This window comes from Salvelinus sp. IW2-2015, linkage group LG6.1, assembly GCF_002910315.2.
Source record: "Salvelinus sp. IW2-2015 linkage group LG6.1, ASM291031v2, whole genome shotgun sequence".
In the NCBI taxonomy this organism is placed as follows: domain Eukaryota; kingdom Metazoa; phylum Chordata; class Actinopteri; order Salmoniformes; family Salmonidae; genus Salvelinus; species Salvelinus sp. IW2-2015.
In genome coordinates this window covers 5389399-5400534 of record NC_036845.1, presented here as the reverse complement: position 1 = coordinate 5400534, position 11136 = coordinate 5389399, and positions in this window count along the sequence as shown.

Below are 11136 nucleotides of genomic sequence, written 5' to 3'. Positions count from 1 at the left end.
AGATCATAGAAGAGACCCAATCACAAACACCAAGACATAACACACCCAGCCGCCACAACAGCACTAAACAACACTGCTTATTGGAAAACCTGCTGATTGCCTCCACAGCTTCAGCGTTGCAATTAATTGAAGACTGATTAATGAAACAACACCTGTAGCCTCGGGCCTAAGGGGACATGGTCTTCACACAATTACTTCTTAATAGCGGGAATGGACAAATAGCTCATCAGTTGGCCTGTCTTGTCTGTCTGTTTGCTAGTGAGGAATCACCCTGAAGCTTTTGGCTTTGTTGCTGACTAAAATGCAAATCACTCAGGCTGATAACTGCAATCCCAGCGACTGAATAAGACTCTGCTCTGGAGTCAGCGCCGGCTGAATTGAAAGAAGAAGAGCTATAATCCCTATTCTATTCATCACTGAGCAGCTCTGGGTACAACCGTGTGTCCTAAATGGGACCCTATTCCCTACATAGTGCATTACTTTTGACCAGAACCCTATGGTCCCTGGTCAGAAGTAGTAATTTACATATGGAATAGAGTGCCATTTGGGATGCGGCCAACGGCCCAACGGCTCCAGGAGAAGATGAACTCTCAGAGAGATGGTAGTTGAGCTAGCATCATCCACAAAGAGGAGAAGTCTGGGAGCCATAGAGCCATAGGGCTAAAGAAAGACATCTAATATTGGATTGGCCTTGGGATGACCCTGCTTCATACTGCCTTCAGATGGACCAGGAGGAGAGAGGAGGATCACCGAGGTTGAGGTTCACTAGAAGTGTAGGGATATGGGCTATGTATGACTTCAGAGAGGATCCTCCTTTGTAACAATGGAACGTTACGTGGTTCTGGGTGGTGGTGCTGAGTTTATCAAGTCAACTGCCTGGATGGATTTCTAAAGTGAGAGTGGAGTAGTAATTCGCAGGAAGATGGTTTCAAATGAAGGGTGAATAAACTTGGCATTTCAGACTGCTGAGAGAAAAGAGACCTAAGCCTATTATTAGGAGCACTTTCAGCAGAAAGTTAAATGACAGCGTACTCTACCTTTCAAGTTAGATATGGTCTTAACTGCTGTCTACCTTGCTGACTAGTGATTGTTGCTCCAAAGACAGAAGGGACAGATTGGAACTGTGAATGACCACAACACGACGAGACAAAACTTACAAATAAACGTTAAATGAACTCAGAGCATCATGTGACCAGTAGATGGCAATGACTCACAACAGGTGAGATAAGATCAGCACAGTCAGAGGAGCAGTGCATTGATTAACACTATCAAACAAGAATGTGCCACAACTGCCAATATCAAGAGAGACTATTAGGTGACAAGACTGTCGTTGACATGCCATATTAAAGCAATGCCTCAGAAACATATGAACCCTTCTCTGTACTATTGGTACCTCCATTATAGACTAGAGTCCTATTCAATCAGAGCATTGTCCCCACAGAATCTGACTAACACCAGTCTCATCCAGTGCCATTAAGAGAGAATCTCTGTTCTCAGATGTGAATCTCAAGTAACAGGGACGTTGGAACATAACACTAGGATGACATCATGCTCTACCACAGGGTCAGAAAGGTTTAGAACAATGATTGACTAATTAATTGGCAAGTTTCCATTCAAACAAAGAGTTAACTGCTGTGCCATCACATGAGAGATTCATCTCAGGCCATTCATTCATCCTTAGTCCAACTGTGATACAACTCTAAGTAATGTTGGGCTCAGACACAGAAGGGTAAGTCCTCTCCTCTCCCATTCTCATCAGGGCAGGAAATGACATCATAAAGCATGGGAGTAATCTCAGAGGCCCTAGTCTCTGTTCAGCCAGTCCTTCTAATGAAGCCAATAGGTTATCGCTAGCCCTCTGTTGAGACCGTATATAATCTTTACTAAAATAAAAGGTTTACAAACACTACAGTTTGTCACAGATAATTTGTAAGACCGAGGTATGGTAAATGTAAATCTTATTTTTTTCTGCTGTTATAAAGTGAAGTAGCAAGCAGCACTAAATATCTTCAATGGAGAGAAAGAAAACAACTCTTCCATCCCCTTTGCTGGCTGGTAGGCGGGCTGGTAAACTGTTGAATGACAAAGTTCCTTATCGGGCTTTAGATAGGAGGAGGTCACAGCCTCACAGAGATAGCGACAGAGCTACGGAGGAAGAAAGACAGCTTTTGTTACCACTCCATTTCAGCAAGCAGGGCTGTCATCAAAGCAGCTTTTGCCAGCTTTCCAGAGAGTGAGGAGATTTCCATATATCCATTCCTCCATTCAGTAGGATGTGGAAACTACAGTACTGTATAAATGAGGAGGTGATCAGCGAGCCAAATTGCACATACTATGTCGGTATAGTGTATCCATGGATGGGACTGCATCTTCAGTGTTCTAGAGATTCTTTGATCTCACTGCAGAAGAACTTCCTCCTGCATACAAAAACACCCATCACATCTGATAATGTTTGTGATTGACTAAAATGTCCATTAAACTTCCATTTATGCAGCATTGTGCAGTCATAACAAGCATGTGTTGCTGCAGTGATTAATAATTCAGACTTTGACATTTACAGCTTGGTTCATTTGGCATGTTTTCCCGGAGCAGAGAGTAGTTAGTTATGGGAATCAGCACATATCCTCCATAATTACATCTGACTGTGTGTGTGTGTGTGTGTGTGTGTGTGTGTGTGGTGTGTGTGGGTGTGTGGGTGTGTGTGTGTGTGTGTGTGTGTGTGTGTGTGTGTGTGTGTGTGTGTGTGGTGTGTGGTGGTGTGTGTGTGTGTGTGTTGTGTGTGTGTGTGTGCTGGTGTGTGTGTGTGTGATCCAAACGAGTCGGAACTAACCTGCTGCTGCCGTCGTTCAGAGTTAATTAGAGGGTTTAATATAGACACCAGCTGCTGCTCAACATCTAATCACCTACAACTACACACCAGACAGAGGAGGGGTCGGACACTGCAGTAAGACCCTGGCTGAATCCCAAATCACCCTCGTACCCTCAGCCCTCCATTTGCACGCTCATGTGCGAATCCGCCGTTTACACAAGTGTGAAAGCTGAGGGAGTGAAAATGATCGAGGGTGTAGGTAGGGGCTAATTAGACCCTCCTTTAGCACTTTGACCAATCCAGCAAGGCTGCAGGCTTCAGAGTGAAGTGCTATCCCGACACGCACTGCGATATGTTTAGAGTTTGTGCAATTTAATACAAAAGAATGGAGAGGCGTGCCTAATTATACTGTTTGCCACATGCATTTGCTAATGTCTGATTTCGAGACTTGACACGTAACAGATGAAACACCTCTCAAATTAAATGTTTAACTGTTACAGAGGTTTAAATCTTGCAAAACGACACGGGTACTTTGTTAATTTGAATTTCATGCTTGTTTTATTTGTAAGCGGAACATGATTTGCATCATTCAATTCACGTGTGTGTCCCGAAGTTGTTTAATTATTGATCCTCTTGCCACTCTGAAAATGTATTATTTTTATTGCTACTGTAGCTAGGGCTGTACCTGCGCCAAAAACATCTCATTTTTAAATAGTGAGACAACATGTTTTCAGCACTTTTATTTCCTTGACTGTTCGAAAAACATTGTCTCATGGCTCTCTATTGTCTCTCTGCAGCAGACATGTAGTGAGCAATATATTGTGAACATCAAATCACAGCATCCAATTGCAATCAAATGAAATTGTATTTGTCACATGTGCCGAATACAACAGGTGAAATGCTTACTTACAAGCCCTTAACCAAAATGCAGTTCAAGAAATAGAATTAGAAAATATTTACTTAATAAAGTTAAAAAGAAAAAAATGATATCCAAATGTAACACAAGAAAATGAGATAACAATAACGAGGCTATGTACAGCGTACCAGTACCTAGTCAATGTGCGGGGGTACAGGTTTGTCGAGGTAATTTGTAAAGTGACTATGCATAGATAATAAAAACAACGAGTAGTAGTATTGGGGGGGTCAATGTAAATAGTCCAGGTGGCCATTTGATTAATTGTTCAGCAGTCTTATGGCTTGGGGGTAGTAGCTGTTAAGGAGCCTTTTGGTCCTAGACTTGGTGCTCCGGTACCGTTTACATATAGAATTGTGAGAATCGTGCACCTACAATCTTAGAAGAAAAGGTGCTACAGTGCTTTCAGAAAGTTGCAACAACGTACGCTGAGAATCGGGAAGCAAGTTCAGGGAGTGAATAAATGTAATAAATAAACGAACATGAACAAAAAATAAATAAATACAATAAGCACCGACATGAAACACAGAAACAATATGCCTGGGGAAGGAACCAAAGGGAGTGACAAAAATAGGGCAGGTAATCAAGGAGGTGATGGAGTCCAGATGAGTGTCAATAAGCGCTGGTGCGCGTGACGATGGTGACAGGTGTGCGTAATAATCAGCAGTCGGTGACCTAGAGGCCAGAGAAGGAGTATACGTGACAATAGTTTTCACAGTCCTTGACTTATTCCACATTTTGTTGTGTTAGAAAGTGGGATTAAAATTGATTGAAATTGCATTTTTGTCAATGATTTAAACAAATACTCTGTAAAGTGGAAGGAAATTTTTACTATTTGTAAAAAAAAATATAAAAATAAAAGTTTCAACACCCTACATGTTAGAATCACCTTTGGCAGCGATTACAGAGTCTTCTGGGTAAGTCTCTAAAGAGCTTTCCAGATTTGTCCTTGGGTTTTATGTTATTGTTCTGCTGAAAGGTGAATTAATCTCCCAGTGTCTGCTGTAAAGACGACTGAACCAGTATTTCCTCTAGGATTTTACCTGTGCTTTTCTGACCATAATTCTATCCTCCTGATTCCAGCTTACAAGCAAAACCTGTGGCAGGAAGCACCAGTTACTCGGTCAATAAGAAAGTGGTCAGATGAAGCAGATGCTAAACTACAGGACTGTTTTGCTAGCACAGACTGTATTATGTTCCGGGATTCTTCCGATGGCATTGAGGAGTATACCACATCGGTGACTGGCTTTCATCAATACAAGCATCAATGATTTCGTCCCCACAGTGACCGTACGAACATACCCCAATCAGAAGCCATGGATTACAGGAAACATCCGCACTGATCTAAAGGGTAGAGCTGCCGTTTCAAGGAGCGGGACTCTAATCTCGGAAGTCTATAAGAAATCCCGCTATACCCTCCAACGAACCATCAAACAGGCAAAGCGCCAATACAGAACTCAGATTGAACCGTATACACTGGCACTGACGCTGGTCGGATGTGGCAGGGCTTGCAAACTATTACAAGACTTCAAAGGGAAGCACAGCCACGAGCTGCTCAGTGACACAAACCTACCAGATGAGCTAAATTACTTCTATGCTCGCTTCGAGGCAAGTAACACTGAAACATGCATGAGAGCACCAGCTGTTCCGGACGACTGAGTGATCACGCTCTCCGTAGCCGATGTGAGTAAGACCTTTAAACAGGTCACATTTCACAAGGCCGCAGGGCCAGACGGATTACCGGGACGTGTACTCTGAGCATGCGCTGACCAACTGGCAAGTGTCTTCACTAACATTTTTCAACCAGTCCCACACTGAGTCTGTAATACCAACATGTTTCAAGCAGACCACCATAGTCACTGTGCCCAAGCACACTAAGGTAAGCTGCCTAAATGACTACAGACCCATAGCACTCACATCTGTAGCCATGAAGTGTTTTGAAGCCTGTTCATGGCTCACATCAACACCATTATCCAAGAAACCCTAGACCCACTCCAATTGCATACCACTCCAACAGATCCACAGATGATGCAATCTCTATTGCACTCAACATTGCCCTTTCCCACCGGGATAAAAGGAACACCTACGTGAGAATGCTATTCATTGACTACAGCTCAGCGTTCAACACCATAGTGCCCTCAAAACTCATCACTAAGCTAAGGACCCGGGACTAAACACCTTCCTCTGCAACTGGATCCTGGACTTCCTAACGGGCCGCCCCCAGGTGGTAAGGGTAGGTAGTAACACACATCCGCCACGCTGATCCTCAACACGGGGGCCCCTCAGGTGTGCGTGCTCATTCCCCTCCGTAACTCCTGTTTACTCATAATTGCAAGGCCAGGCACGACTCCAACACCATCATCAAGTTTGCAGATGACACAACAGTGCTAACCCTGATCACCGACAACGATGAGACAGCCTACAGGGAGGTCTGAGACTGGCCGTGTGGTGCCAGGACAACAACCTCTTCCTCAACGTGATCAAGACAAAGGAGGATGATTGTGGACTACAGGAAGGTGAGATAAGATCAGCACAGTCAGAGGAGCAGTGCATTGATTAACACTATCAAACAAGAATGTGCCACAACTGCCAATATCAAGAGAGACTATTAGGTGACAAGACTGTCGTTGACATGCCATATTAAAGCAATGCCTCAGAAACATATGAACCCTTCTCTGTACTATTGGTACCTCCATTATAGACTAGAGTCCTATTCAATCAGAGCATTGTCCACACAGAATCTGACTAACACCAGTCTCATCCAGTGCCATTAAGAGAGAATCTCTGTTCTCAAGATGTGAATCTCAAGTAACAGGGACGTTGGAACATAACACTAGGATGACATCATGSTCTACCACAGGGTCAGAAAGGTTTAGAACAATGATTGACTAATTAATTGGCAAGTTTCCATTCAAACAAAGAGTTAACTGCTGTGCCATCACATGAGAGATTCATCTCAGGCCATTCATTCATCCTTAGTCCAACTGTGATACAACTCTAAGTAATGTTGGGCTCAGACACAGAAGGGTAAGTCCTCTCCTCTCCCATTCTCATCAGGGCAGGAAATGACATCATAAAGCATGGGAGTAATCTCAGAGGCCCTAGTCTCTGTTCAGCCAGTCCTTCTAATGAAGCCAATAGGTTATCGCTAGCCCTCTGTTGAGACCGTATATAATCTTTACTAAAATAAAAGGTATTAAGCAAACACTACAGTCTTGTCACAGATAATTTGTAAGACCGAGGTATGGTAAATGTAAAATCTTATTTTTTTCTGCTGTTATCAAAGTGAAGTAGCAAGCAGCACTAAATATCTTCAATGGAGAGAAAGAAAACAACTCTTCCATCCCCTTTGCTGGCTGGTAGGCGGGCTGGTAAACTGTTGAATGACAAAGTTCCTTATCGGGCTTTAGATAGGAGGAGGTCACAGCCTCACAGAGATAGCGACAGAGCTACGGAGGAAGAAAGACAGCCTTTGTTACCACTCCATTTCAGCCAAGCAGGGCTGTCATCAAAGCAGCTTTTGCCAGCTTTCCAGAGAGTGAGGAGATTTCCATATATCCATTCCTCCATTCAGTAGGATGTGGAAACTACAGTACTGTATAAATGAGGAGGTGATCAGCAGCCAAATTGCAACATACTATGTCGGTATAGTGTATCCATGGATGGGACTGCATCTTCAGTGTTCTAGAGAATTCTTTGATCTCACTGCAGAAGAACTTCCTCCCTGCATACAAAAACACCCATCACATCTGATAATGTTTGTGATTGACTAAAATGTCCATTAAACTTCCATTTATGCAGCATTGTGCAGTCATAACAGCATGTGTTGCTGCAGTGATTAATAATTCAGACTTTGACATTTACAGCTTGGTTCATTTGGCATGTTTCCCGGAGCAGGAGTAGTTAGTTATGGGAATCAGCACATATCCTCCATAATTACATCTGACTGTGTGTGTGTGTGTGTGTGTGTGTGTGTGTGTGTGTGTGTGTGGTGTTGGGGTGTGTGTGTGTGTGTGTGTGTGTGTGTGTGTGTGTGTGTGTGTGTGTGTGTGTGTGGTGGTGTGTGTGTGTGTGTGTTGTGTGTGTGTGTGTGTGGTGTGTGTGTGTGTGATCCAAACGAGTCGGACTAACCTGCTGCTGCCGTCGTTCAGAGTTAATTAGAGGGTTTAATATAGACACCAGCTGCTGCTCAACATCTAATCACCTACAACTACACACACAGACAGAGGAGGGGTCGGACACTGCAGTAAGACCCTGGCTGAATCCCAAATCACCCTCGTACCCTCAGCCCTCCATTTGCACGCTCATGTGCGAATCCGCCGTTTACACAAGTGTGAAAGCTGAGGGAGTGAAAATGATCGAGGGTGTAGGTAGGGGCTAATTAGACCCTCCTTTAGCACTTTGACCAATCCAGCAAGGCTGCAGGCTTCAGAGGTGAAGTGCTATCCCGACACGCACTGCGATATGTTTAGAGTTTGTGCAATTTAATACAAAAGAATGGAGAGGCGTGCCTAATTATACTGTTTGCCACATGCATTTGCTAATGTCTGATTTCGAGACTTGACACGTAACAGATGAAACACCTCTCAAATTAAATGTTTAACTGTTACAGAGGTTTAAATCTTGCAAAACGACACGGGGTACTTGTTAATTTGAATTTCATGCTTGTTTTATTTGTAAGCGGAACATGATTTGCATCATTCAATTCACGTGTGTGTCCCGAAGTTGTTTAATTATTGATCCTCTTGCCACTCTGAAAATGTATTATTTMTTATTGCTACTGTAGCTAGGGCTGTACCTGCGCCAAAAACATCTCATTTTTAAATAGTGAGACAACATGTTTTCAGCACTTTTATTTCCTTGACTGTTCGAAAAACATTGTCTCATGGCTCTCTATTGTCTCTCTGCAGCAGACATGTAGTGAGCAATATATTGTGAACATCAAATCACAGCATCCAATTGCAATCAAATGAAATTGTATTTGTCACATGTGCCGAATACAACAGGTGAAATGCTTACTTACAAGCCCTTAACCAAAATGCAGTTCAAGAAATAGAATTAAGAAAATATTTACTTAATAAAGTWAAAAAAAGAAAAAATGATATCCAAATGTAACACAAGAAAATGAGATAACAATAACGAGGCTATGTACAGCGTACCAGTACCTAGTCAATGTGCGGGGGTACAGGTTTGTCGAGGTAATTTGTAAAGTGACTATGCATAGATAATAAACAACGAGTAGTAGTATTGGGGGGGGTCAATGTAAATAGTCCAGGTGGCCATTTGATTAATTGTTCAGCAGTCTTATGGCTTGGGGGTAGTAGCTGTTAAGGAGCCTTTTGGTCCTAGACTTGGTGCTCCGGTACCGTTTACATATAGAATTGTGAGAATCGTGCACCTACAATCTTAGAAGAAAAGGTGCTACAGTGCTTTCAGAAAGTTGCAACAACGTACGCTGAGAATCGGGAAGCAAGTTCAGGGAGTGAATAAATGTAATAAATAAACGAACATGAACAAAAAAWAWAWAAATAACAATAAGCACCGACATGAAACACAGAAACAATATGCCTGGGGAAGGAACCAAAGGGAGTGACAAAAATAGGGCAGGTAATCAAGGAGGTGATGGAGTCCAGATGAGTGTCAATAAGCGCTGGTGCGCGTGACGATGGTGACAGGTGTGCGTAATAATCAGCAGTACGGTGACCTAGAGGCCAGAGAAGGAGTATACGTGACAATAGTATTCACACTCCTTGACTTATTCCACATTTTGTTTTTGTTAGAAAGTGGGATTAAAATTGATTGAAATTGCATTTTTGTCAATGATTTAAACAAAATACTCTGTAAAGTGGAAGGAAAATTTTAATATTTGTAAAAAAATATATAAAAAATAAAAGTATTCAACACCCATACATGTTAGAATCACCTTTGGCAGCGATTACAGAGTCTTTCTGGGTAAGTCTCTAAGAGCTTTCCAGATTTGTCCTTGGGTTTTAMGTTATTGTTCTGCTGAAAGGTGAATTAATCTCCCAGTGTCTGCTGTAAAGACGACTGAACCAGTATTTCCTCTAGGATTTTACCTGTGCTTTTCTGACCATAATTCTATCCTCCTGATTCCAGCTTACAAGCAAAACCTGTGGCAGGAAGCACCAGTTACTCGGTCAATAAGAAAGTGGTCAGATGAAGCAGATGCTAAACTACAGGACTGTTTTGCTAGCACAGACTGTATTATGTTCCGGGATTCTTCCGATGGCATTGAGGAGTATACCACATCGGTSACTGGCTTCATCAATACAAGCATCAATGATTTCGTCCCCACAGTGACCGTACGAACATACCCCAATCAGAAGCCATGGATTACAGGAAACATCCGCACTGATCTAAAGGGTAGAGCTGCCGCTTTCAAGGAGCGGGACTCTAATCCGGAAGTCTATAAGAAATCCCGCTATACCCTCCAACGAACCATCAAACAGGCAAAGCGCCAATACAGAACTCAGATTGAACCGTACTACACTGGCACTGACGCTGGTCGGATGTGGCAGGGCTTGCAAACTATTACAGACTTCAAAGGGAAGCACAGCCACGAGCTGCTCAGTGACACYAACCTACCAGATGAGCTAAATTACTTCTATGCTCGCTTCGAGGCAAGTAACACTGAAACATGCATGAGAGCACCAGCTGTTCCGGACGACTGAGTGATCACGCTCTCCGTAGCCGATGTGAGTAAGACCTTTAAACAGGTCACATTTCACAAGGCCGCAGGGCCAGACGGATTACCGGGACGTGTACTCTGAGCATGCGCTGACCAACTGGCAAGTGTCTTCACTAACATTTTCAACCAGTCCCACACTGAGTCTGTAATACCAACATGTTTCAAGCAGACCACCATAGTCACTGTGCCCAAGCACACTAAGGTAAGCTGCCTAAATGACTACAGACCCATAGCACTCACATCTGTAGCCATGAAGTGTTTTGAAAGCCTGTTCATGGCTCACATCAACACCATTATCCCAGAAACCCTAGACCCACTCCAATTTGCATACCACTCCAACAGATCCACAGATGATGCAATCTCTATTGCACTCAACATTGCCCTTTCCCACCGGGATAAAAGGAACACCTACGTGAGAATGCTATTCATTGACTACAGCTCAGCGTTCAACACCATAGTGCCCTCAAAACTCATCACTAAGCTAAGGACCCCGGGACTAAACACCTTCCTCTGCAACTGGATCCTGGACTTCCTAACGGGCCGCCCCCAGGTGGTAAGGGTAGGTAACAACACATCCGCCACGCTGATCCTCAACACGGGGGCCCCTCAGGTGTGCGTGCTCATTCCCCTCCGTAACTCCCTGTTTACTCATAATTGCAAGGCCAGGCACGACTCCAACACCATCATCAAGTTTGCAGATGACAC